At 40.7% G+C, this 27,678-nt stretch overlaps 1 long non-coding RNA gene and 1 pseudogene across 2 annotated transcripts; one reads left to right on the top strand and one right to left on the bottom strand.

Moving 5' to 3' along the window:
- Nucleotides 1-439: 439 nt before the first annotated feature.
- Nucleotides 440-27,497, bottom strand: LOC114677692 (uncharacterized). 2 transcript variants are annotated; one of them, XR_013416812.1, is made up of 4 exons: nucleotides 27,437-27,497; nucleotides 6,931-7,036; nucleotides 5,971-6,029; nucleotides 440-1,029 (listed from the first exon to the last, which is right to left on the bottom strand). It is a non-coding gene; the product is annotated as an uncharacterized LOC114677692 (long non-coding RNA). The 2 variants fall into 2 exon arrangements; XR_013416811.1 differs by lacking the exon at nucleotides 27,437-27,497 and adding an exon at nucleotides 18,603-18,947.
- Nucleotides 9,908-10,296, top strand: LOC100424487 (large ribosomal subunit protein mL42 pseudogene; annotated as a pseudogene).
- Nucleotides 27,498-27,678: the final 181 nt, after the last annotated feature.

The following is a 27,678-nucleotide window of genomic DNA, read 5'->3' as shown; positions in this document are numbered from 1 at the left end:
CAATATTTCCTTATATTATCCATAGCATTTATACCACATTTGTAAAAGAATATGAATATCAAACTTACCTCTTTATATAGTAAAAATGAGAAGGCTTTCAAGATTTAATAATCTGATCAAATTTTTGTTTTTTCTAGATGGAATGGACTGAGTCTATAAAGGGCTAAAAAAGGAAGATATTGGTAAAAATTGTCAGTGACCAAACATTCCAAAAAAAATGCAAGAAGATAAATATTTTTGCAACCCTCCATCTACTTAAAGAAGCAAAATAGTTTCCTACAGGCATAACATTTGTGAGAATTTGTTATTACTATCCTGCATAACAGATTTTTTGCTAAGCTTCACGTTAACTTGATGTACCACCCAAGAACGTATTCTTTCATGGCCAAGGCCTGTGTGGTAGTCAGGCCTCCCTAAGAAGTGAAACGTGAAAATGAAATTTTCTCTTTTGAAGTGGTTTATGGGGTTAGGGTGTGGGAAAATGCTGTATTAATAAATCTGTCCTGTTTTATGTCTAATGTTCAGGCCCAGAGCAGACCAGATTGAAAGATGGACTGGGTCTAATTCATCATGACTGATAGATTTGATTAGATTGTGTAGTGAAGCATTAGAAGGGCTATTCCTATCACAAAAAGTGCCATTCCAACAGCCTAGGGGTAAGAAATGGCTTGATTTTTGTTTTCATCTCAGGTTTAACTAGGCTCTAATTGTGTAAATACAGCTTCTGATAGATTGCAACTGTAAGCCAAAACAACATACAGTTAAAAATGTGGTCTTCCTTGGTAAATAGATCCAAAATGTCTAATGTAAAACATGCAACAGAAGATTTAAGGAGTGTGAGTTTCTCTCAATGACATATATATATCCAGAGGATTTTTATCTTGTTTGTACTTATACAATGAAATTCATTTTGCGGTCGGGCACGGTGGCTCACGCCTGTAATCCCAGCACTTTGGGAGGCCGAGGTGGGAGGATTGCTTGAGTCCAGGAGTTCTAGACCAGCCTGGGTAACATAGTGAGACCTCATCTCTAAAAACAAAAAAATAAAGAAAAAAAGAAAATCATTTTATATATCAAATCATTATTTTGTAAGTTGTGAAATAAGCAATTGCAGTTTTCAGTATGATTTTTCCCCCAATAACCAGGTATTCTAATTTTTAAAAAGAGCTAGGGGGCGGGGATTCAGCAAGATTATGTGCCCTCTGCTTTTCTGGCTTTTAGTATTGTGTAAGGATGTAATGCCTGGAGCTGCCACTGCAATCTTGTGAAGATGAGGGGTGCTAGCACACATGATGAGGATGGCAGACCCGATAGGTGGAAAGATCTAGCTCATCCTGACAACATTAAGCAGCTGAACTCACTGATCCCAGAACTTCAGGCCACCCCATCCAGCCCTTACCATCTCCTGTCCTACTGCCATGGGAGGTAATACACTTTCTGCTTATTGTTGAAGCTGCTTTATTTGATTTTCCTATTACCTGCAGCCAAAAGCATTGTGATTAATACACTGGTCCCATGCTGCTAGAAATGAATCATGCCTCCTGTAGGGTTGTATCCAACAACAAACACATGGCAGGTGTCTGTTTTGTCATCCACAAGATGCAACGTGTTTGTTTCGCAGAAATTGTCTCTATCACCTGTGGGCTTTTGCTACCCATGGAGCTACTTGTACCTAATTCAACCAATTAAAAAAAAATGCTAGAAACTTAAGCCAACAAAGCTGTCAAAATTTGTCTTGGGTTCTTGGGTTAGACAACTTGTTGAGATTTTATGATACGTTTCCTTTTTTCTCCTCTTTTTCTAGGTTCTTTCCTGCTGGGTGCAGAACACTCAATTATCACCTTCTCATGTGTGTAGGCTCCCTCACTGAGTCAGCTCTCACCGGGGCCTTCCCATGACTTTTTTGTTGTCTTTATCTGTCTAAAGCTTCATCTTCCTTTGACATTTATCTTCATCTGGAAATTCTATATTCTTCCTTTTCCTCTTGTCTTCATCTTACATAGAATCAACATTGTCCACTGAAAGTTATGTTTAAGAAGCAATGTTAACAAAACTATCATGAAGTCCCTTGTACCTTGTTAAAAATCACTTTATTCATCACTTTGTTGTTTTTTCAAATATATTTTTCTCTGGATTGAAACTGCTTACCATGCAGGTCATTGGAAGTCTCTTTATTCCCATCAAACTCTTTTTCAGGTTTGACATCTTTGTCCTCTATTAACTCAACTTTGAGTGTCTCCGTTTTAATTCAACAGAAAAAGCTCCTCCCCTATCCTTCCAGCCCCATGACTGTAAGATAAAAAATTTCCTGCTACAGACATCTTGCAGGCAATGTGCCAGGCAGGCAATGCATCAAACAGCCTACATTGATCAGAACTCAGCCCTTGTCATATATCTCTTCCTAAAATGCCTAGCAGAATAATTTATTGAGTACATGGCTCAATAACTTAAATTGTTTTGAATTAAATCAAATTAAAGTTTTACAGTCACTGCTGGAGGGAGAACAGGCAACATGTATGAATTTTCACTGTTTGGGAGCATATGGAAAAAAACATCAATAGTAGTAGCCTCTTAAGATCCCAGTGGCTAGACTCAGCCTACCCATGACAGTCAAAAGTTTACTATTTATGATGTGGATTATCTCATACCAGTCCATTGCTTCACTTTCTACTGGCTGACACCTCTGGTATATTTCATCCTTTCTTCTTCTTTTTCTCTTTTTAGAGACAGGGTCACCCAGGCTGCAGCACAGTGGCATACTCATAGCTCACTGCAGCCTCGCTCCTGAACTCAAGTGATCCTCCCACCTCAGCTGACCAAGTAGCTGGGACTAGAGGCATGCACCACCACACTGAGCTAAGCACCTTTGATTCTAATACTGAAAATATCATTATAAAATATCTAGTAGGTATGGATTAATGAATGAGTTAAATGGCAGGTGTCTGACCTTAATAAGTAAAGGTTTGGGGACACCAGGGAGATGGTAATATCTGGGATCTTCTTAGCCCTCATTACCAGGACAAAAAGAAACAAAATGAAGTTTCTCAAAATGCCCATTTAGTACATTATTTTTATTGTAATAAACATATAGCTTTTTCAGATCTTATTTTTGTTCCTTCTATTGTTAGTCCTGAGTCCCTGTGGTGACAGCCAGATTTCATTTCATTCATTCATTTATTCATTCTGACCATCACATGGGGGCCAAGCACTGTGGTGGGTACTCGGGGCACACCAGTGAACAGAACAGACAAAGCCCTGTCCTCTTGGAGTTTACATTCTAGTGCAGGCAACATAGAAATATAATAAATCCATAAACTCAGGAAGAGCTCAGTTCTTTTTAGATCAATAAGGCCTAACTGTGAACTGTGAACTGTGAACTGTGAACTGTGAAGGGACGGCTTCCCTGAAGAGGTACCGAGACCTCATTTTAAAAGAAGAATTTTTATTTTTGGACATTCTTTAGATATTGACTTCTTCTGTTCTCTAGTAGAAGTATCTTGCAGCAAGGAATAGAAAGACTGAAGTCAGTTGATGTGATATTGGGAAAGTCCTGTCTTTTGCTTCTCTGGGCCCCTGTGTGGACTTCTGTGAATGAAAGAATAAAAAAAAAACAACAAAGTGTTTTTCCTATCCTCTCACTCAACAACAATCAACACAGAAGACTTCTGTGCCCTCTGGGCAAGAAGAAGTTTGTGGATATTTCTCCCAACCCACAGCCAATCAATCCATCCATCAATCCCGCAGAGGACACTAGCTGGGTGTCCTCTTGATTCAATTCAATTCTGATGCTATCTACCTGGAGACAGCATCAGATCCCACAGGTTGAGGGCTCAGTCCCACGAAACTGCCCTCCACCAACCCAGGATCCTCTCCTTTTTTTAGGGCCCATTGATGAGCAACCTTAATTCCATATGGAACCTTAATTCCCCCCTGCCAAGTGAGGGGGAAAAACACACCCAAAGCGTTTCCTCTATTCTCTCACTTAACAACAATCAACACAGAAGACTCCTGTGACCCAACTGAGGAGGTGTTTCTCCCATGCACCAAGCAAGCAAATAATTCCTCAGTGGACACCAACGGGGTGTCCTCCAATTCAATTTGATTCTGATGCTATCTACCTGGAGAGAGTGTCAGATCCCACAGGTTGAGGGCTCAGACCCACAAGACTGCCCCACCCCGCAACACACACACCTTCCCATGCAGATCGCAAGCCCCAGGTTGTATTATCTGTGCTTCTGACCAACTAGCTATACATTGGAGTACTCACAACCCTCCCGGGTTCACTTAATTTGTTATGGCAGCTCACAGACCTCAGGGAAACACTTAAGTTTTCCTGTTTGTTATAAAGGATGTTACAAAGGATACAGATGAAGAGATATGGAGGGCAAGGCATGCAGGAAGGGGCACAGAGCTTTCAAGCCCTCCCTGGGCACACCACCTTCTAGCCACCTTCCAGGAACCTCCACTATCTGGAGGTTCAGCTACCTGGAAGATGCCAGAACCTAGTCCTTTTTGATTTTTATGAAACCTTCATGAGGGAGGCATGATTGACTAAGTCATTGGTCATTGGTGACCAACATAATCTTCGGCCCTTCTCCCCTTCCCAAGGTTTTGGGGTGGGGCTAATAGTCCCAACCCTCTAATCTTGTCTTGGTCTTTCTGGTGACGAACCCCAACCTGAAGCTACCTAGGAACCCAAAGCTATCAGTCAACTCAATAGCACACACAAATTCATTTGTTACTTTGAAGATTCCAAGGATTTTAGGAGTCGTATGCCAGGAAAACTGGAAGATAACCAAGTACTGTATATACTTCACAATATGACAGCCTCACTTTCCATGATAACAAAATAAGGATATTAGATAATCAACAAGGCTCTCTGTAGCTCTGAAATATTAACACTGTGATTTTATGGAACACATGTAAGAAATCCTCTGGCTTATTTTTTTTATTTGACTTTTCCAATAGTTAACGTCTTTTTTAAATATCAGAAATCTAACTGGTCAATACTCTTTTTAAATGAGCTTGTCTATCAGATCACCTCATTGTATACATTTATTATAGTGAAGTTGCTGCAATCTTAGCATTTCTGTGAACTGGAGAACATGATTCAGACTTGATGACACGGTCCAAAGTAACTGGGGAACATATCTCGGTAGGGTTTAGATTGTCAATCAATGAAATCAAGGAGGTATCTAAAGGAGTTCTGATCTTGCCTAATAGAAAAAGTTCAGGAAACACAGGAGAGAAATAAGCTTAAAAAAAAAAGAAAAAATCTCTGGAGGCAGTAGGATCTGACCAGGAAAAACCACCACTAAAATGTTTGCAAGTGCCAGGGGGAAGGAGGTAACATTCCTCATATTTACAGACCTTTGAAGCGCATTTTAACTTGGGAACTTTATGGACATAAGGATAAGTCCAGGGCTGCCTGGTTACGGGTTGGGTCTCATTACTCCCTAGTTAACAATTCACATTTTAAAATGAAAGAGCCAGATTTGAATGTAATCCTGTCTTTAGGCTTGAAGAGAAGTAAAATGCTATTTTTATCTAATACATAAGTAAAAGCAAGAAAATCCCCTCCAGAGAGTGAAAGATGTTCATGACTCTATTGTAATTTCTGTCTGCAAATGTGTGAAAGAAACTTTCAGGGGAAAAATGTTCCAGAAAGTAACCTTTTAAATGTTAAACCACTGCACTTGAGAAGCAAGATAAAGAGCTTTGTACCCCAAGCTATTTCTCTGTTCCTTTTTCCTGAGCTAAACCTCCTGTGTAATAATTTCTTCGGAATGCTTTGTTCTGAAGAGATGTTTCATGTGGCTGGTGCCTCGTCTCAGTAATCAAAGGCACACTGAGGCAGATTTGGCCTTTGGAAAACAACCTGGATAATGACTGCCTGTAATTATATAAATGCTTAGATAAAAACTGATTTTCCATTTAATTTAATGGAGACAAAACTTAGCACATCCTTACCCAATGCCTCTCCTTGTAAATGGCCACTGTGTCTTCTGGGTAACTTGAGAACCTGGCAACTATAACAGGAACATAGTAAGTGCTTTATAAATAGTTAGCAGATGAATGAATGAATGAGTGAATGCTTAATAAATGTGCTTGATCTGATCCTACAACAATTTTTTTCCTTTTAGAAATTCAACCGTTTAGTCATCATTTTTTGAAGCATATTTCAAAAGTATACTAATATTGAAGGGCGATTAACAGAAAGCAACTGACACTATGTCTTCGTTAATGCTGTCCCCACTTCCCAAATAAATTTCATGGTTTATAGCTCTCCAGAGGTGAGGGAACAAAGCCACCTGGGAGAAAAGTATCTGCTGGGGTTTTTGTTTTTTGTGTTTCTAAAACTGCCTCAAATTCAGAAAAAAACGCCATAGTTTTCATGGCTATGGGGTCCACACTCTAGTCTCTGTGCAGAATCTTTCCCTAACGACTGGACTTGTTTTGGCAGCCCTCAGGGTAAGTTACCCTCCTCCCTAGCCCTCAGCAATCACAGAGGCTTAACTCAAATTCTTCTTGTAGAAATGGGATGTGCACTTGGTCTTGCCACTTGAAGAAAAAATGTTTAAACACTGCACAGTTTACCAGATCTTACTTTGATGTGTTCTCTGGGGTTAGCCAAACAAAGGGAGAAGGTCTAAGTAAACTGTTGAAGGCTTTCAGCCAATGCTGAAAGTGCAGTGCTGGAACTGCCTTTCCTCAGAGAGAGGGTAACTCTGAGGGTGCAGTTTCTAGATCAAGGCCAGGAGATGCTGACCACAATGGGGGCATGGGTAGAGGGGGATGCCTTAGGCACCACTGAGGAAGCAGAGGAAAGATCTAACCCTGGAGATCTCTTCCTCCTGATTTTTTAGTTTTTCTGGAGAGCCCCTCAGAGTATGGGAAAGTGTATAGCGGACTGGAGTTTGGGAGTGTTACCTTCCTCCCAGCGACCCTCTCCTTTTCTATCCACTTCTTGCTGATACAAAATCTCCAGGTGCAAAATTTTCTTGGTGACCTCTGTGACCAGCTGCAAGCAGCTTCCCTAGAAGGCAAATGTGACCTCAGCATTACACACAGACATTTTCAAAAAATAAAGGATATTATTTAAATTAAGGAACAATTTAAGCAAACGAAAGACAGAATAAGAAACAGACTCTGTGTGCCTACTACCAGGAGTAAACAGACTTGAACATTTTGCTTATTGATATGGTCTGGCTGTGTGTCCCCACCCAAATCTCATCTTGAATTGTAATCCCAACTGTAATCCCCAGGTGTTGGAGAAGGGAACTGTAATCCCAGGTGTTGGAGGAGGTGATTGCATCATGGGGGCAGTTCTCCCATGCTGTTGTCTTGTGATAGTGAGTTCTCAACAATTATCTGACGGTTTTATTAGGGTCTGTTCCCCGTTTGCTTTGCACTTCTCTCTCCTGACACCTTGTGAAGAAGGATGGGTTTGCTTTCCCTTCTGCCATGATTGTGTAAGTTTCCTGCGGCCTCCCCAGTCATTTGCAACTGTGAGTCAATTAAACCTCTTTTCTTTATAAATTACCCAGTCTGGGGCAGTTATAGTAGTGTGAAACCGAACTAATACACTTATTTACTTTAGGCCTTTTTTTTTTCTTTTTTTCTTTTTTTTTTTAAGAAGTAAGAGTTTATAGAGTTAAAAAAAAAAACCCTCTCTCAATGGAAGTATCTGCACAGCTATTCTTTCTATTCTTTTTTATCTTTGAATTGCTCATAATTAAAATCAAAATAATTTGTGTATCTGTAAATTGTTTTGATTTTAATTATAAGCATTTCAAAGATAAAAAAGAATGGAAAATAATACAATGACTATATACTCACCATTAAGATTACATGCATGATACTATTTTGTCTTATTTGTTTTAATCTTGTTCTAAATTTTTATTGTGGAAAATTTCAGACACATACAAGAGTAGGAAGAACAGTATAATGAGCTCCATGAACCCATCCACCCAGCTTCAACAATTGTCTACTCATGGACAATCTTGTTTTATCTGTTGGGTAATTATAGATAATATAGATTCTACATTCTCCCATATATCATTTATCTACACGTATTTCATCAGGTATCTTTTAAAGAGAAGAATGTTAAAAAAAACTGCAGTGCCATTATCGTACTTAAACATAGCGATAATTCACTAGTGATTGCTATTAGCCAGTATCCAGTCAATGTTTGAATTTCCAAAAGTTTTATTATAAAAATAATTTTTTTTTCCAGTTTTTGTGTTTGAATGAGGATTCAGATAAGGTCTACACCAAGCTTAAAGCCAACGCGCAGCCTGCAGGCCACATGGGGCCCAGGACAGCTTTGTAAACACAAATTTGTGAACTTTCTTAAAACAGTATGAGATTTTTTTTGCAAATTTTTTCTCTTAGCTCATCAGCTATTGTTAGTGTTAGTGTATTTTAGGTGTGGCCCAAGACAATACTACTTCTTCCAGTGTGACCCAGGGAAGCCAAAAGATTGGACACCCCTCATCTACACATTGACATTGATTTGACAGAGATAGTTATATCTCTTTCTTTCCAATTTTTATTCTTCTAATTGTTTGTTCTTATCTAATTGTATAGACTAGGACCTCCAGCCCAGTATTAAATAGCAGTGGAGATCATGACTATCCCTTGCCTTGCTCCTTAAGTCTCCAGTGTTATCATATTAAATAAGATGCTGGCTTTTGAGCTAAAATACACACACACACACACACACACACATATAATCACATATATAACATATTAAAAAACACATATGAATATAAAGTATACATTATATATTTCAATAAATGATGTACCATATATAACCATATATAATGATATATGTAATTATATATAATCATATGTATTTAAAAAACTAGTCATCAATCTATATTTTGTAAGTGTTATCAGGTACCTTATCTGCCTCTGTGATGATTATATGACCTTTTTCTCTTTAGTTGTCTTAATATGAAGGATTATGTTATTAAATTTTCTAATAATCACTCTTGTTAAAGATGATGTGGATTCCTCTCACAACTAGAATTATAAACGGAAAAGGCTACAAATTATCTCAGAAAAAAAATCTAGATTCCTATTTGATAGGGCAAGAGAATTTATGTACCATATATATGTGTGACTAAAATAATCAACTACTGTTTAATTTTTTAAACCTCCCTGTATAACAACTATAATTAGACATGAGTTTCATATACACCTTTCAGATGCTATTGCCAAGTACATCCCCAGTTTCTAAATATGTTTCTATTCTTTAGCCGAGTAAACAGCAAAAGGTGTTAGAAGGCAAATAAATGTGCAGGGAGACAGAGCAACACATGCCCAGAGTATTTTGTGCTGCCCAAAGCCATCTGGCTTTGAAGAGATTCAAAGGAACAAACATCTGATGTTCAGACACTAAGATGAAAGAGTTAAAGGGCTTCTTCCCAAAAACCCATAACCCTAGACTAATCGTGAGAGAAACATCCTGTGAATCCTAATTAAGGGACATTCCACAAAATTCCTGACCAGGATTTCTCAAAACTATCAAGGTCATCAAAAACAAGGAAAGTCAGAGACACTGTCACAGCCAAGGGGCACCTAAGAGCAAATGACAACTAAATGTAATGTGAGATCCTAGATGGGTTACTGGAACAGAAAAAATATGTTGGGTAAAAACGGAGAAAATATGAATCCATTATGGGCTTTAGTAAATAGTAACAATGTTGATTCATTAATTGTAACAAATGCACCACACAAATGTAAGATGTTAATATTGGCGGCAACAAGATGGCAGACTTGAGCTGAGGAGCTGTCAAGTGATGAAAACTGGTGTGCCTAGAAGCAAATTTTCAAAGCATTTTCTCTTCAAAACATCCTTTTTGAAGATATTTATACCACCTGACAAGCATCTCAACACCCTATGGCTGTAGCAGCAGTAAAATAGATGATAGTAAAGCAAATTGTCTTGAAACATTTATTGCCAATGCAAAATGGAGCTTTATATTGTGTGTGTTATAAATCTATGTATTCTTCTCTACCTGAAGACTATCATTGCAAAGTAGAGCTTGCTGTGACTTCCAATGGCAGGACGTGAGCCTGCTACCACTCTTCTGTGGACATTCCCTATGAACACACAAAACCCATCCTTCAACCAGATTCTGTGCACAATAATGAAGAAATACAAGATCAAGTGCTGAAAACCAGACGGGAAGAAAAACGTGAACACTTTGAGCAAAGACCAATGAGAAAACAACTTAGCAAACGTTCTTTACTGTTACGCACTGTCAGTATCCTCATGGACAGTACTAAAGATGGTGCAAGAAACTAGATCTTCTAAAAGACAGATGACTGAGGTACTCAGGGGAATCAAAGAGAAATGTTCTTCATTTGCCATTTGAGAAAATGCAATCCAGGGTGTTCACTAACATGTTATATAGTAAAGTCAGAATAATGAAATGTCTTTTCATATTAAAAAAACAATAGGGGGTAGTAGGTGTGGAGCATGAGAGGACTGTCAGCACTATCATAATAATTTTTCTGTAAATTCAAAACAGCTGTAAGATTAAAAGTTTATTTTTAAAAGATAAGGGATCTTAAAAAATAATACAGGTACATCTTTTCTCCAGATGCCAAGATAAGTAGAATTATATTCTTGAATTCCCCATCTGCTTTTTTCAAACTACCCACTAGTGCCAGCTCAAGGAGCAGTTTGCTTTTTTCATTTAGAAGTATATTTAGAGGCCAGGCACGGTGGCTCACACCTGTAATCCTACCACTTTGGGAGGCTGACGCCGGTGGATCACCTGAGGTCAAGAGTTCAAGACCAGCGTGGCCAATCTGGTGAAACCCCGTCTCTACAAAAATACAAAAATTAGCCGGGCGTGACAGCAGGTGCCTGTAATCCCAGCTACTCAGGAGGCTGAGGCGGGAGAATCACTTGAACTCGGGAGGTGGAGGTTGTGGTGAGCCGAGATCGCACCATTGCACTCCAGCCTGGGTAACAGAGTGAGACTCAGTGTCAAAAAAAAAAAAAAAAAAAAAAAGGAAGAAGTAGTAGTATATTTAGGCTTGTTTTGGTGAAGGAAAGTGGTAGGTGGAGTGAACTGGAGAAGTGATTTGAGAAAAGCCAAGATGCAGCATCAAAGCCCCAGATGGGACATACTGCCTTCCTCTCATACGCATTCACGAGTCAACAGCTGTCTTTCCCGGTCTCTTTTCTGTCTCTCCATCTTTCCTTTTTTATTTTGAGGAGGTCAGGCCTGCAAATGAAGACAGAAACAATACTACTTGAAAACTTCTTTAGCAGCAGTCCTTGGTGCTCCAGGCTGTGGCACGCTCCTCGGTTTGTTTAGCATTAGCTCTTCAGCTCTGGTCTTTGAGTTCAGTATCTCCCAGGAGGCTTGGCTTTTCTGAGCTTTTATTGTCTTGTTATTCTGCTTACCTGACATGGAGATAAAACCCTCTCGCTCCTTTGTAAGCAGCCTGGAGTCATCGCCCAAAGATGTAACTGAATCTTCCTCAAGATGTCATTCTATAAAAAGGGACCTGGCCCAATGCTTCAGATGTATTTCAAAGACATGAAGGGCACATTTGCTGTCTTCCAGCAAGCCATTTCAGTATATAGTACTTGTTCAGAAAACTTGCCACAAAATCCATTGCAAAAGAATTATTTCAATCAAGAAGCAAAACCATCTGGATTTTTATGACGTACCAAGGTACACCAGTCCAAAGACACAAACACCACAAAGGCCTGGCTTAGATATCATGAACCGTGGCTCTTGTTGAGACAGCTGCTGGGGTCTTGGGCATAGCAGGCTGTGCATGGCTGGCTGTGCGGTCTAGTGCACTTGGTATCTTCACCTTGGCTATAGGTTGCCCTTGACAAGGTTTAGCTCCCTTTCATTTACATTCATCTTCTGCTCAGCTCCTTCCTACCGTATTTTCTTTGAATTGATTCAAAAAAAGGACTGTTCATGGTTTGTTTCTGGTCCAAGACAGTGAGTTCATGGGAACAACACAAAAGCAATTTTAAAAGGAGGAAGCTTTCTCAGGCTTTTGGGGATACTCCTCCAGTGATGGCAGGCTTCTAATCAGGGCAGCTCTGCTGTTTGAGATCACAGCCTGATCTCATGGGGCTTCCTCTTTAACTTTTCAATGCGGAATATTTCAAACTATGGAATATTTCAAAATATTTCTCACACAAAAGCAGAAAGAATCGTATCATGAAACTCCAGGTTGAACATTTATCCACTTAATGGCCAATCTCATTGGATGTATATTTCCAGCCATTCCCTGACCTCCCTTCTTCCCTGGGTTACTCTGAAGCAAACCCAAGATATTATACAATTGCATCTAAAACTATTTTCCTTGCATCTCTAAAAGATTTGGACTCTTTCTGAAAACATAACTATTACTCTTATCACAACAAACAATCCAACAGTAATTCCTTGGCATGTTCAAACATCCAGTGTTCGAATTTGCTCATTGCCTCAAAAATAGTTTTTCTTTGTATTATTTCCTCATTTATTTTATATGTCATTTCAAAGTGGATTAAAATAAGATTTACATATTGCAATTGGTTGATGTATCTCTTTATAAAGTTTCCCTTTTATCTTCCTATACCACATCCTCCCTCCCCCCTCCCCTTTTTTGAGGCTTTTGTTTCTTTTTTTAACATGAATAAGGTGAAGTAAACATTTAAAAATGGAACTCAAGGAGGACAACCAACCAACCAGTAGATGGGATATTTTCCCTTTCTTTTGAAAAGGCGGCTCCCGGCCGGGCGCGGTGGCTCACGCCTGTAATCCCAGCACTTTGGGAGGCCGAGGCGGGCGGATCACAAGGTCAGGAGATCGAGACCACGGTGAAACCCCGTCTCTACTAAAAATACAAAAAATTAGCCGGGCGCGGTTGTGGGCGCCTGTAGTCCCAGCTACTCGGGAGGCTGAGGCAGGAGAATGGCGTGAATCCGGGAGGCGGAGCTTGCAGTGAGCCGAGATCGCGCCACTGCACTCCAGCCTGGGCGACAGAGCGAGACTCCGTCTCAAAAAAAAAAAAAAAAGAAAAGGCGGCTCCCTCTGGCACTGGACAGTGTTTTACTTTGTTCCCACTGACATGCAAGTCCAGCAGGTTTCTCCTTAATTTGCTTGAGGGTTGAAAGGACAGCAGTAAATTCCAGGTCACAAGCAACACTGTCTATTTATTTCTCAGAGTGTTAAACATAAACACCCAGGCCTTGCCTCTCCAGCAATCAGCATTTGTCAATACAGCATTTGTCGATAAGTATACTATGGTTTACAACAGACGTCTGGGCTTTTCTAGTAGCCTATTTTTACCCATTCACACACTCCACTCCAGCTTGCCATCAGTTCAGCTGCAAGAAAAAAACCAAAGGGAAAGAAAGTTGAAATATTTAATTTATTGCCACATGAATCTGTTTGGGTAGCTTCATAGAATCTTAACACGAACCACCTGCAGAGTTGAGATGTTGACACTAAAATGGCACAGCAGGCCCCTTCACAATCCCATCCCCCTTTTCTTTTCCCTTCTTGTCCCACTCACCCCCTAACCCCCAAATGGTTTAATTAAAAAGTCATTTAAGGCGAGCATTGTGGAGAAAGATAGGCCGAGGGTTTCTCACTCTGGGATTTGGTTCAGATTCATGGTCTACACTCAAAAATCGACCACAAAAAATTTGTACTGTTTTCCAAACACTCTCATTTTCCCTATCCCATTATGAACCCATTGTCAGTTCATTTTTCTAAAACTCTGTCTGTCCGTTTGTTTGGAGACAGTCTCGCTCTGTCACCCAGGCTGGAGTGCAGTGGGGCGATCTCAGCTCACTGCAACCTCTGCCTCCCAGGTTCAAACAATTCTCATGTCCCAGCCTCCAGAGTAGCTAGGATTATAAGTGTGGCCAACATGCCTGGCTAATTTTTGTATTTTTGGTAGAGACAGGATCTTGCCATGTTGGCCAGTCTGGTCTCAAACTCCTGACCTCAAGCAATCCACCCGCCTTGACCTCCGAAAGTACTGGGATTACAGGCGGGAGGCACCACACTGGTCTAGAGTTATTGTTTTCTTTCTTCTTAAGCTAGGTCTGGCCATTGACACCCTTCAGTAGCAACTGGAAGAGCGGCTTCTCTGAGAGCACCTCAGAGCCTTGTGTTACGCCCACTGCAAAGCAGGCTGAGGCCTCTGTGCTGCACTGCAGGGGACTTTGCTCTTTCCTCACCACCATTCTCAACATCCCATGTCTCTACTCTGTTTTGGGTGCTCCCACTGGGTTGCCCATGGATTAAAGATTCTTGGTTAGTCAAAGAAAAACAATAGCAGGTCAAGGAACCTGCCCCTATTGTGTCATTTCTAAAACAAAGGACATATCTTGAATTAAAATGGGGTGTGGGGGACTGTCTACTAAGATCTGGAGCTGGCTCTATAAGGAGTAAGATCCTCGTCACGGCCTGCCATTGTGCTGGGGATTCTTTGACCTCTGTGGCCCAGGCTGTGTCTTCAGGTGAATGTAAATCCCTCTGTTAGTACACCTGCAGACAGTCTACATGCTCTGGGGTCTTCAAGACCTGAAATCAATTACTTCTGCAATTTATGACTTTATTTAGGCAACTTTACTTCTCAAAGTATCAGGTTTCTCATCTGTAATAAGGAAAATAATATATATATACTTCATATAGTTGTTGATAAAGGTTGGATTTGCATCCCTGTCCAAATCTCATGTTGAATTGTAATCCCCAATGTTGGAGAAGGGGCCTGTTGGGAGGTGTTTGGGAGTCTCCCCACATGATGGTAGGCATCCCCCTTGCTGTTCTCATGATAGTGAGTTCTCATGAGCACTGGTTGTTTTAAAAGTGCATAGCACCTCCCCCTTTACTCCTTCCCCTGCTCCGGCCTTGTAAGACATGCCTCCTTCCTCCTTCGCCTTCTGCCATGATTGTAAGTTTCCTGAAGCCTCTCCAGACATGCTTCCTGTACAGCCTGCAGAACCATGAGCCAATTAAACCTCTTTTCTTTGTAAATTACCCAGTCACAGGTAGTACTTCATAGCAGTGTGAGAATGGGTTAATATAGTTGTCAGGATAAAATAAGGTAGCACAACCGGCCTACATTAAGAATGTTAGATCCCAGAACCAGAAATACCATTTAACCCAGCAATCCCGTAACTGGGTATATACGCAAAGGATTATAAATCATTCTACTATAAAGACACATGCATGCATATGTTTACTTCAGCACTGTTTACAATAGCAAAGACTTGGAACCAATCCAAATGCCCATCACTGATAGACTGGATAAAGAAAATGTGACATATACACTATAGAATACTATGCAGTCACAAAAAAAAAAAAAAGAGTTCATGTCCTTTGCAGGGACATGGATGAATCTGAAAGCCATCATTCACAGCAAACTAACACAGGAACAGAAAACCAAATGCTGCATGTTCTCACTCATAAGTGGGAGTTGAACAATGAGAACACGTGGACACAGGGAGGGAAACACCACACACCAGGGCCTGTCAGGGGGTGTGTGGCAAGAGAAGAGAGAACATTAGGACAAACATCTAATGCATGCAAGGCTTAAAACCTAGATGATGGGTTGATAGGTGCAGCAAACCACCATGGCACATGTACACCTCTGTAACAAACCTGCATGTTCTGTACATGTATCCCAGAACTTAAAGAAAATTAAATTAAATTTTTAAAAAAGAATGTTATATCCCAACCTTTCCTTTCTTCTCCCACCCCCAAAGAATAATAAATTGCTTATGAGTCAATAAGATGAATTAAGTCTGCCATTGCTTTCCCAACTGTGGCAGAGTCAAAATGAAATAACAGGTTTTGTCAGGGGAAAAGGCTAATGATATAGCCCTGCAGGTTGAGCAATCCCTGGGTCTACAGGGATTTTTAGAATAGGGGATCAGGGAACTAATGGATGGCAAGAAGGGACTGGAGAATGTAAGAGCAAAGAGAAAGGTATAAAAGGTAAGACAGGAGCACCCCAAAGGTAAATGCCCTCTATGTTGGCCATTTTTGCAGCATTTGCTAATTCCTTTTTAAAATTTTTTTTAATTGACAAATAATAATTGTATATATTTATGGGGTACAAGATGAAGCTTTGATATATGTACACACTGTAGAATGATGATATCAAGCCAATTACCATTCTTCACATACTTGTCATTTTTTATGTAGTGAAAACATTTCAAATACATTCTTTTAGCAATTTTGAAATATACAATACATTATCATAACTGCGGTCACCATGCTGTACCATATATCCCGAAAACATATTCCTCCTTTGTAACTGGATCTTTGTACTCTTTGATCAACATCTCCCAATTCCCCACCCCACAGCCCATGCTAGGGGGGTGATTTCATACTCATGTCTATCTCCTTGGAGACCTTCAAAAGTACAGATGCTTGAGAAAGAAAAAATACTCTGGTGGAAATATTATTGGCACTTTTAAGACAATTTAATAAGCTTTCAGTTAGTTTTCCTAGGCCAATGCATATTTTATATAGTAAATGGCAACATCTAAATCTTATAGGTTGTATCAGAGTATCTGTATCTGGTTTTCTCTGGAGAAAACATACGTTAGTTCATCTGTTCGAAGGACACAGCCAAACATCTTTTGAGAATAAGTCATTTTACACTGTGGATATGTGAAGTTACACTCCCTCAGGCAACTACAGGAAACCAGAATTAACCTAAATTTATCTCCAGTAGCAATAAAGTTGATTCAAAATGGTTGAAATATACCCATTTAGTTTATGTAGTCTCATTAGAGCTGTAGACAAGTTTTACGAAACAGACATATTGTGCTATTTCATGTTCTCCACTTTTCCTCATCAGAAAAAAGGAGTCAGAACAAAATGAAATGCCTCCTAAGCACTGATAAATGGTGCCTCACCGGGCCCTTCACAAGCAACCTGAAACTGGGCTGTTATGAGGAACCCATTTTCAGCCGAGGAATCTTACATCCATAAATAACTTGGCCAAGACGAACATGTTAGTAAGGTAGCATAATCAGGATTCCAGCTGTAGTTTGCTGATTCCAAAGTTTGTGATCTTTTCATTGAAGTTATTTGCTTTGCTGTGACAACAAATGAAACAACATATGAGAAAGAGAAAGTGCTTCGTAGGCACTACGACCCTAAGTCTTCCATTTCCATCTTCAAAATTTAAAGAGCACACAATTCAAAGAGCAAGGGGGTTCTAAGGGCCTCCCCTGCAAGGGTACAGAGTTGAAGAAAGGCAAGGCAGTTTCTGAGTATAACACACACAGTCACAAATATTAATACACAAACAAACAGCACACAAGATCACATTAAAGGCTAAATGGGAAAGTAATGTCGATGTTAAAGATGAAACTATTTTAGCTGCCCCTTACCAAATAGTGAGCAGCTGTAGTTAAAAAACTGAAATTATGGAGGCAGAAGAGTGTTTGGGAGTAAGAGATAAAATTTCAAAGAGTTGTTCTGTCTATTTGCAGAAAACAGCAGCCCGGGTAACATATCTCAGCAGACTACCTTGCACATAATAGGTGATTAACAAACATCTGTGGAATGACTTTTTCAAGTTGGCCATTCTAGTAGCAATTATAGTTTGCCATGCAAACAATCTGGCTACGTCTGTTGCTTTTTAGAATAACGCTGGCTAAAATGAATACAGTCATGTGTCAGTTAAAAACAGGGATATTTTCTGAGAAATGTGTCATTAGGCAATTTCTTTACGCAAATCTAGATGGTACAGCCTACCACACACCTAGGCTACACGGTAGAGCCTACTGCTCCCAGGCTACAAACCTGTATAGTTTGCCGCTGTACTGAATACTGTAAGCAATTGCAACACATTGGGTATTTGTGCATTGAAACCTATCCAAACGTAGAAAAGGTGGTCAGGCGATCACTCATGCCTGTCATCCCAGCCTTTTGGGAGGCAGACGTAGGAGGCATGTTTGACGCAAGGAATTTAAGAGCAGCCCTACCAATATAGTAAGACCTCGTCTCTACAAAAAATAAAAATAAAAATTAGCCAGGCCTGGTAACACGTGCCTATGGTCCCAGCTACTTAAGAGGCTGAGGTGGGAGGAATGGTTGAGCCTGGGAGGTTGAGGCTGCAGTGAGCCGTGGTCTCACCACTGCACTCCAGCCTGGGTGACAGAGCCAGACCCCAACTCACAAAAATAAAGAAACATAGAAAAGGTACTGCAAAAATACTTTACTATAATTTTACGGTTAAACAGAAGGCTAACCTGATTAAGCTCACCAAATTGAACCTGCTTGCCTGCTTTTAATTGCTTACTTCTAACTGACCTTAAAATTCCCACTGGCTTCCTTGCAGATAACACAGCTCTGACCCTGAGTCACTGTAGTAACAGTTGCTCAAAGCAGCACCTCTTGTCCAATTCAAGTCTATAGAGACCACCAACTCCTCAACTGGACCCGTGCCGGTGGGTGACCTCTTGACATCAGAGGGCCAAAATTTCCACCCTTACATCATGATAACGCCATCTTTTTCTGCACATGGCTCCTATAATGAACCATGCAGCCTGATTTCGCTTGGGCAGAAATCCTGATTGCATCACCTTTCCTACTCACCACTCGCCTTTCCGCACACTTTACTTTCCATCCCGTAAGTATCCTTAAGACCGTTTTAGGGAGGCAGAGTTGAGACTCGTCCTCCCACCTCCTCGCACAGCAGCCTTATGAATAACGTCTTTTCTCTTTCGCAGAAACCCGTTGTGTCCAGAGTTTATTCCTGCCTGTTGGTTCAGTGTCTCGCTGACTTCAAGAATGAAGCCTCAGACCTTCAAGGAGAGTGTTACACCTCTGAAGTAACTGCCCAAAAAGTGAGCAGCAGCAACATTTATTGTTAAGAAGGAGAAAACAAAGCTTCCTCGGATTGCTGCTGCTGGCTGGGGGGCAGGGGTGGGGTGGAGGGGGCAGCATTTATTTCCTTATTTGTCCCCGCCCATGTTCCATTTCTGTCCTATCAGAGTGCCCTTTTTTCAATCCCCCCCACGATTGGCTACTTTTAGACTCCTGATGATTGGTGCGTTTTAGAGAATGCTGATTGGTGCATTTTACAGAGTGCTAATTGGTCCATTTTACAACCCCCTTGCTAGCTACAGAGTGCTGATTGGTGCATTTTACAATCCTAGCTACAGAGTGCGGATTGGTGCGATCTACAATCCTCTTGTAAGATAGAAAAGTTCTCCAATTCCCCACTCAACCCAGGAAGTCCAGCTGGCTTCACCTCTCAAGGTGGGCACATTGATTGGCTTGTAGCATTCAGGCAGAACAAACCTGTTCACTAACAATGAGACTACTGTTGCAAACATGGTCCATCACTGACTGAATCACTGTTTTGTGGCACATTACTGTACATATTGCTGTTGCCTAAATAAGTCAACAAATCAAAATAGCAGGCTAAACCTGGCAGTCAAAGTGTGGGGCATTCCTGGGCCAAGACCCCTGCAGCAGATAGTTCAAGACTTACTGAAAAGTGTTATTCGGAGTCTCCTTACTCAACGCACCAAAGTAGGAGGTGAATGTGAAAAATAATCTGTAGATCTTCACAATGTCTCTAGGGCTTGGATCTGGGAATTGACGCTGTAGAAGAGGCTGACCTCCAGAAAGACAAGGTTTCTTATGTCCACTCCTTTTCTAAGTTAAAGTTTAAGAACACATTGGAACACAAGTGTTTGTGAAGTACCTACTGTCACCCGTTTTTTTGCAAAACTTATTTTTTGAGCCCAAGAGATTCTTTCCAAGCATGTTTTTCCTGTTAAATTAAAAAAAGAAAAGGAAAAAAAGGTTTTCTGTAGGAAATCTAATCCATATGTTTCTTTCCTTTAGTCTTCAAACTGATGCCTGGTTAATGGGAGTTCATGACCAAATACCTTTCCATTAAAACAAGAAATTATATTTTGTTCACTGTAAACAAATTAAAACTCAGAGATGTTTGAATCTCCTTTGAAGTGTGTTGCCCTAAAACTTCTGTTTTTTCTTTTCTTTTCTTTCTTTTTTGAGACGAAGTCTCTCTGTTGTCCCCCAGGCAGGAGTGCAATGGTGCCATCTTGGCTCAATGCAACCTCCGCCTCCTGGGCTCAAACGATTCTCCTGCCTCAGCCTCCCTAGTAGCCGGGATGACAGGCATGCACCACCACACCAGGCTAATTTTCCTGTTTTTAGTAGAGACGGGGTTTCACTGTGTTAGCCAGGCTGGTCTCTAACTCCTGACCTTGAGTCATTCCTCCGCCTTGGCTTGCCAAAGTGTTGGGATTACAGGCACCCGGCTAAACTTCAAGAGCGATCTAAACTAAAATAACCATTTCCTGAGCCATGCTTTCAATCTCCTGTTTGACTTTTAGAGCTCCTTGTTATATACAAGCCATATACTGAGAATCGGGAACAAAAAGTAATACTGAAGCCACAAGAAAATTAGTTAACCTTATTTGTCTTGTCAATTAACTCTTTAAAATCCTACAGAGCAACTTGAGGACTAGCTGTTCATTCCATTCATGAAAACTGATTGAAACCTTTACCACCACCTAGAGGTCATTGAGCTGTACTGCAAAAACTAAAGTGGCACTGTAAATTCTCAGGCATTTTATGGTTTTTCCATTACCACACCAAACTGACATAATACTGGATCCTTGGGAGAAATAAATGATCCTCATAAAAGAGGCACTTTTTAAACTCCCAAACATAGAGTAAATCAAGGAATGGGAAAGAACAGCTGGGAAAACAGGTTGTTCCAAGAATATCCCTTCCTTGAGCTAAAACTGCCGCTTCCTGTACCAGCAACTAGATTTCGAAGATGCACGTTCAACACCTGCTTCAGAGAGGCAGCCATCAATGCCGCCATCTTGCTTTCTAGTAGAGAATGGCTTGGAAGACAAACAGAAGAGAGTATGTCGAGATCCAACCTTTCAATGGCTGTAGAATTCTGGCGCACCATTCTTTTTATCTTGAACCTGGAATCCTAGTCCATTCTTGATATATTTAGGTAAAACTAGAGTGAGTCAGAAGATGAAAAGTTAGTGTCTCCCATGATTTCATTCCCTCTGGAAAAAAATCATTCAAAAGATGTTTAAAAAACATATCAAAAACTTTCCATCGGAGACTTTGATTAAAAAAAAAAAAAAAAAAAAAAAGGAAGAAAAATGAACAAAAGATCTCTTTTTCTTCCATGTGTTATTTTAGAGAATTAGATTTAGACTTTGCCTCTGAGTAAGAACCTCAGTCTATTTTGTATCTGCAAAGTTGTCCGTTTGACTAGGGTTGCTAGTGACTCTGAAACCACCTTGGGTCTACACTGGATTTCTGTGGCCTTCTATTCCATGGAACTTGGAGAAAAAAAGGTTAGTTATGAGCCATTGGATACCAAGACCCTTCCCACAATCAAATGGACTTCCTGGTTTTGGAATTGATCTCCTTCTGCCTTGGGTTTTAGAGCCCACGGCCAATGTAGCCAACTATTATCTAGTCTGTAGGGAATCTCACCAATCCACAGCTACTTAATAAATGATCCTCAGAGGGCTAAATCATTACAGTGCCACCTCGGGCTCCAGCCTCTTGACAAATAACAGGCCACTGTGAGTACAATGGTGTGCCCATGGGCTACTGCCGAGAATGAGGAAGGGGAGGGCCCTGTGTGTGAGGTCATAAAATGACTGCTCTATAGGCAGTGTCTTTTGAGGCTTGTGAGCAAAATTAACAAGTAGTATGTCAAGAACTAGCCTTCTTCCCAATTGAATGATTTCAAAATGAACTTTCTACAGGTGCAACAGGAAAGTGCGTCTTTACCAGGTTTGCCCACTTTTGTGTCTGGGACTGTGGTAGGGTATGGAATAGTCTTCTGTAGCTAGAAGCTCTCTCCTTTTATAGCAATGCCAGGAACATAGTTGGCTCCAGAGATCTCGGATCATTTCAGCTTTCTGCTCAAGAAAATTGCTCCACACTCAACTTACTTATTTGAAACTCAAAGACAATAAAGTTTACTGAGACATTCTGCTAATGATTAACTGCCTCGGGGCCCAGGATATTTAAATCAGGGTTCAGCAACCTTTTTTCATTTAAAGGAGGCCTTTTAGACCTCCTTGGATGAAAGCAACCAGAGTTGTCCATGGAAAGAATTGGTGTGCTTTAGAAACAAGAGCCCAAAGCAACAGACGAGTGGGCTTGAGGCATCTCTTTTAAATTAGTCGAAATGAGAATGGCAAGAAAAAAGCAATGGAAGAGTTTTGAACATGTTATATTATATATTTGCCATAAAGCCTCTTTCAGTAACACCCAGGATAACAGGGGGAAAAGACTGTCACTGGAAAAGACTGCCACTGGATGAGAATGGCACTGACTGAGTTAGAATTTGTGCTAAGGTGAGAGTCTCTGGAGTTCCACCTGGTGGTTCTACACCTAGATCGGGACAATAATCGAAAGACGGTGCTATGCAAAGACTCATACTCAGAGATGCTTCCTAAACCATAGATAAGCCAAGAAGAGCGCTGAAAGTTACAAGTTAAACCAAGAGCAGGTTGTCTGACCAAACTTTGCAACCCCTAGGGGAAGTCAGAAGGGAAAAAGGAGGAGAGAGCTGGGCCCCCAAGAATATACTGCCCTGGTACCAATTTCAAGATGCATCCTCCTACTAAAAAGGGCCATCCAGACTGTATGTTTTCCATTAAGAAAACTACAATTCACAATCTATTTAAATTACAATGCGAAAGTGAGATTCCAGGACTGAAATGTGAATTTGAGAGGCTTAGCTCTAGTAAAGTGGTTTCCATCAGAAATGGCTGAGAAGTGTGACTTTTGTTTGTTTGTTTGTTTGTCTGTTTAGATTTGGGGATAGGAAGAAGCAGAAATAAAAACTCTTTACACATACTTTAGACTTTGTGATATGAAGACCTGGTATTTCTCTAGAGTTTCAAATGGAGTCTTCTATGATGATGGTGATTGATGTGGTCAAGATTATTACAACGAATTACAACCATTTGTTGGGAATGTTAAGCACCACATAAAGTATTGGATTCATGGGTTTTGTGGTATAGCCTTTTCTAAGGAATTTGGTGTTATCATCTTATGCTGTCACAGTACCGGTTCCCAGACACTCCTTAAAAATATGCAGTCAAAAATACTATTTATAGTGTGGAAACCAAAACATCCATTGTTAAATGAGAGATCTTGGGGCATCCAAGGTGTCATCTGACCAGGGACATTGTCTCCTGACTCTTGTCCTGTTATAGTCACCACGGAATAAAGTTCTCTCCCCACCCTGCCCCTTCCTGCAGTTACCTGTTAATGACACCTAGCTTTCCTGTGCAATTTTAATCATGCTTGCTTGGGCCTCCTCTACCCTCACATTAGTGAAATGACCTGGTCTTGAGCTTGTAGGAGGCAGTGACATCACTGGGTAGAGGGAAGCACAATCCAAGTCTACATGTTCCTCTATGGTTGAAAAGACTGGATTCCCTAACAGTTCTTCCATTCATGGCATTTAACTGTCCTTTCTAAAAGATCACCTTTCACCTTCCCACCACAGAAACTGCAAAGAGCTATAAATTCTTTAAGTTTAAAAAGTTGATATGAAGGAACAAGTCCTTGATTTAGAATTAAAGGTTCTCAGCTTGAAGACTGTCCTATCTTCCCCGTGGCCCAAAGTGTATACTCTCGGCCAGCAGTGGTGACCTACTAGCCACTGCTGTGGTAGAATTTTCCTAACATGTACTAAAACCTGTGAAGTCAAAGAAAAGTGTGGGCCGGGTGCAGTGGCTCACGCCTGTAATCCCAGCACTTTGGGAGGCCTAGGTAGGTGGACCATGAGGTCAAGAGATCGAGACCATCCTGGCCAACATGGTGACACCCTGTCTCTACTAAAAATACAAAAATTAACTGGGCGTGGTGGAGCGCACCTGTAGTCCAGGAGAATCGCTTGAACCTGGGAGCCGGAGGTTGCAGTGAGCTGAGATCGCGCCACTGCACTCCAGCCTGGCAACAGAGCGAGACTCCACCTCAAAAAAAAAAAAAAAAAAAAAAAAGTGTGACCACTGTGCCAGCTCCCCATGCTTTTGCTAGCTAATAACAATTAAAAATTGAATTGAGTTGAGTTGAATTGCATTAAATTGAAATGTCTTGAATGATGGCTGATTCATGCTTGGGTAACAAATGTTTATTCATTTATTCATGCAAGAAAATCCTGCCATCATGAAGCTCATGGTCAAATGAATGTCTTTCAGAAAAGATTCCCAAGGGCACAGTGGGGATGGAGAAAAGCATTAGGAAATCTAAAAAATATAGGGCCCATACTTGCCAAGTAAATATGACAAGGTCAACCTTATCATAGCAATAGAGGGGGAAGTATATTAGAAGCAATGAAAAAATTATACCTAAAATATGGCAACTTGAAATTTTTTAGATTTTGTTTACTGAGGCTTACATTTCTGTGCAACTAAAAGATTTCAAAAAAGGGATACATCAGAGGGATCTTAGGGACATGCTTAAAAATAATGAAGATTTTGGAAGCAAAGCATGTGTTGCAGAGTAGGCTGCTCATTTTGGTTTTGGGTGGAATTATTTCCAGGAACACAGATCGGCTGAGTTCATAAAACAAAAGCTCCAATTCCAACAGTATGGACTTTGAGCAGATTTCACTACTCAGACCAGAACATAAACTTGAAGGGAAACAAACAAGGCTGTATGTCCAACTTGAAACTTTCCAGGACAGGCCACTGGTGCTCAGAAAAGTCTGGGTGGGAAACTGGGGTAGCCTAGTCAGAAGTATTTTGTACACCTTCCCAAAGAGGAATTAGCTGCCCTTCTGTCCTCAACCCGTCAGCTTGATTAAGGGCCTTTGGCAACATGTACTGAATCCTGGCACCATCAAGAAGCCCAAAAGAACAACTGCTCACTTGGTACAGATGGCAGGAAGAAAGATCGGATGGGAGACCTGCTTTGATGCTCCACTGATTTTCTGCAGCAGAATTTCTGCAGCATTTAAGACAAAACGACTTCTTTTTTGCTTGGTTTGAGTGATGTCAGTTTCTGTGAGTCTGAATTATTTACTTAATATGGAAAAGTGGGAGAAGTGTCCCTGTATAATCTTAGAATGTCTGGAAACTCAAGGATAGAGACAAATTAAGCCCTAAAGTTCTTGAATCCTAGGGTCTGGAAATCACTTTGGCTCTTTATAGAGACAGTGAACTGCAGTTAATACACAACCCTCTGTATAAACTGGGAACATTCAGACCCTACGAACAAACTCAATAAATATTTGATGAATGAATGAATGCTCAGACTTCATTTGAGAGAAATCAGTCAACACCATAAGCTTGCAATGGGTCTTTCAGGGCGTGTTTTGGTCCTTTCTCTTCTTTAAGCATCATAGATAACAAATCTTAACTGAACTTGTCTTATCCTAGGACAGCAGTGAAATGAGCCAAAAGTAGGAGTGCCAGGTCTAGATCAGTTACAAAGTGAATAATGAGTCCAGTCACTATTAAATGTTGGTCAAAGTTTGGCAACATGGTTGAGCTCTTCTGAGAAACAGAGATAGTTTAATGACCAGACTCCTGGGGCCAAGAACCAGGAGAAGGAAGCCATGTTCCCTCTGCTCAACCAAACACATTTGCACTGCTTCTTCCAGCAACAATGTACGTCTTCTCATCTGGATTTCTTCACTCTTGCTATCCCAAACTCTGGAAATGCCCTCATATAAAACCCCCACCTGTTGAAATCCAGCTTTGCTTCCTCATCCATCTGAACTCAGAAGCTACCTCCTTCATGAGCCCTTTTCAGTCTGAAGTAATTTCTCCTTCTTTTGAGCCTCTATAGTGCTTTGAATCTCAGGGAACTTAGATAATTCTTTGCAACAATATTATTAGTAAGCTTGTTTTATCCCATCCTACTAGATGGATTATAAGCTTCTGGAGAAAAAAGTACTAGTATTAGTAATACTAATACACATACACACATATACACACTAGATACATACACACACAGTATATATACACAGACATGATCTATATGGTATATGTATATATAAACATATATCATATAATGTATGTAATTTCGTGTATATTTACATTTAGTAGTAGTAATATTATAGTGATTCTTGTCTCCCTTGCCTGCTACAGTCTCAGGAACACAATGGATGTCAATGGACGTTAGTTCAGTAAACTAAGTGCCAACACTTGGCACAGGAAAAGACACCCTATAGAAGGGCTCATTCACCTTTCCTCTGAGAACTTTTTGGTCACCTACTCATGTCATCAAGATGTCAGCAGGGACTCCCTGCCCTCAGAGATTTGATCAACTTGGCCTAAACTCTAATTGTCTGGCTAGGATAAGCTGATGCCTTCCCCATGATTTCTGTCAAACTCTTGCACACACCTTGTTTCCTCCCGCCTCTCTCAGTCTCAGCACTCTCAGATCCCAGCTGCCACTGTTTTGCATCACCTTAAACAGTTTGCTGGCCAGGCATGGTGGTTCCAGCCCCATGATGGAATTCCAGGCATGCTGGAATTCCAGCACTTTGGGAGGTCAGGGCAGGCGGATCCCTTGAGTCTAGGAATTTGAGACCAGGCTGGGAAACATGGTGAAATCCCATCTTTCCAAACAAACCAAGAAAAAAATTACCCAGGCATGGTGGTGCGTGCCTGTGGTCCCAGCTACTCAGGAGGCTGAGGTGGGAGGATGGTTTGAGCCTAGGAAGTGGAGGTTGCAGTGAGCCAAGATTACTCCACTGCTGCACTCCAGCCTGGATGACAGAGTGAGACCCTGTCTCCAAAAATAAACAAACAAACAAATAACAACGACGAAAAACAGCATGCCAATCTGCCTCTTCTCTTGTTTTAGCAGAAGTTCAACCACAGCAAGCATCTCTGATTGTTTTGTAGACTTGATCCCTGTGGTAGCACAGCAGTGTTCCGGTAGGTTCAGGGCCCTCTTACCACTCACTCTTCCCCTCCCCTCATCATTCCAGAGTTCTAAATAAGTCTCTTCTCCCTGCCTTATACAGGCAACTATGCCCATGCCATACCAGGTCCCTCAGGGTTCGCATCTGCTGCCTCAAATAGCTTATTAAAGTATTTCTTCCAGACCCAGACAATACTCTCTCAAGAATTCTGAAACATATTTATTCCCTTCTTTGCCTGCCAATCTGCCATTGTATTGAACCATAATATAAGAAGCCTGTTTAGGGACTCTCCGGTTTTCCATATTCCTAGAGCCAGACTCTACTGAGTACTGCTCTTTTTAGCTTTTTCACCTCAGTCTTCCTGGCTTCCAATTCTTAGCTCCTAGATCTCATTCACTCATTCTTTCATTTATCTGAGTACCTATTATACTACAGACCACGCACTTATTTTACAAAAACAATGAAGACAAATCCCTTGTGTTCAGGGACCTCCTTAAAATTAAGTCTGACTTACCTATTTGCTCAGCTGGTCCAAGGGAAATAGTTCTAGGTGTTACGTGTTATGCTAAAAGGAAGCTGCCCCTTACAACAACCTGAGACTCAGTGACCAAGGTTCAAATTCCTGTGTTTTTAATAGAAACTTGGCCAGGCTGTGGTTTCAGTTTCTTAGATTAGCAGAGGGAATTAGTAATACAATTAAACTTAAGACTAACTGAATGGCAGACCAAAAGAAATAGCTGAAAGCCAGAGTAATTA

This window comes from Macaca mulatta, chromosome 4, assembly GCF_049350105.2.
Source record: "Macaca mulatta isolate MMU2019108-1 chromosome 4, T2T-MMU8v2.0, whole genome shotgun sequence".
NCBI classification, from domain to species: domain Eukaryota; kingdom Metazoa; phylum Chordata; class Mammalia; order Primates; family Cercopithecidae; genus Macaca; species Macaca mulatta.
This window is presented reverse-complemented; position numbering and strand designations above follow the sequence as displayed.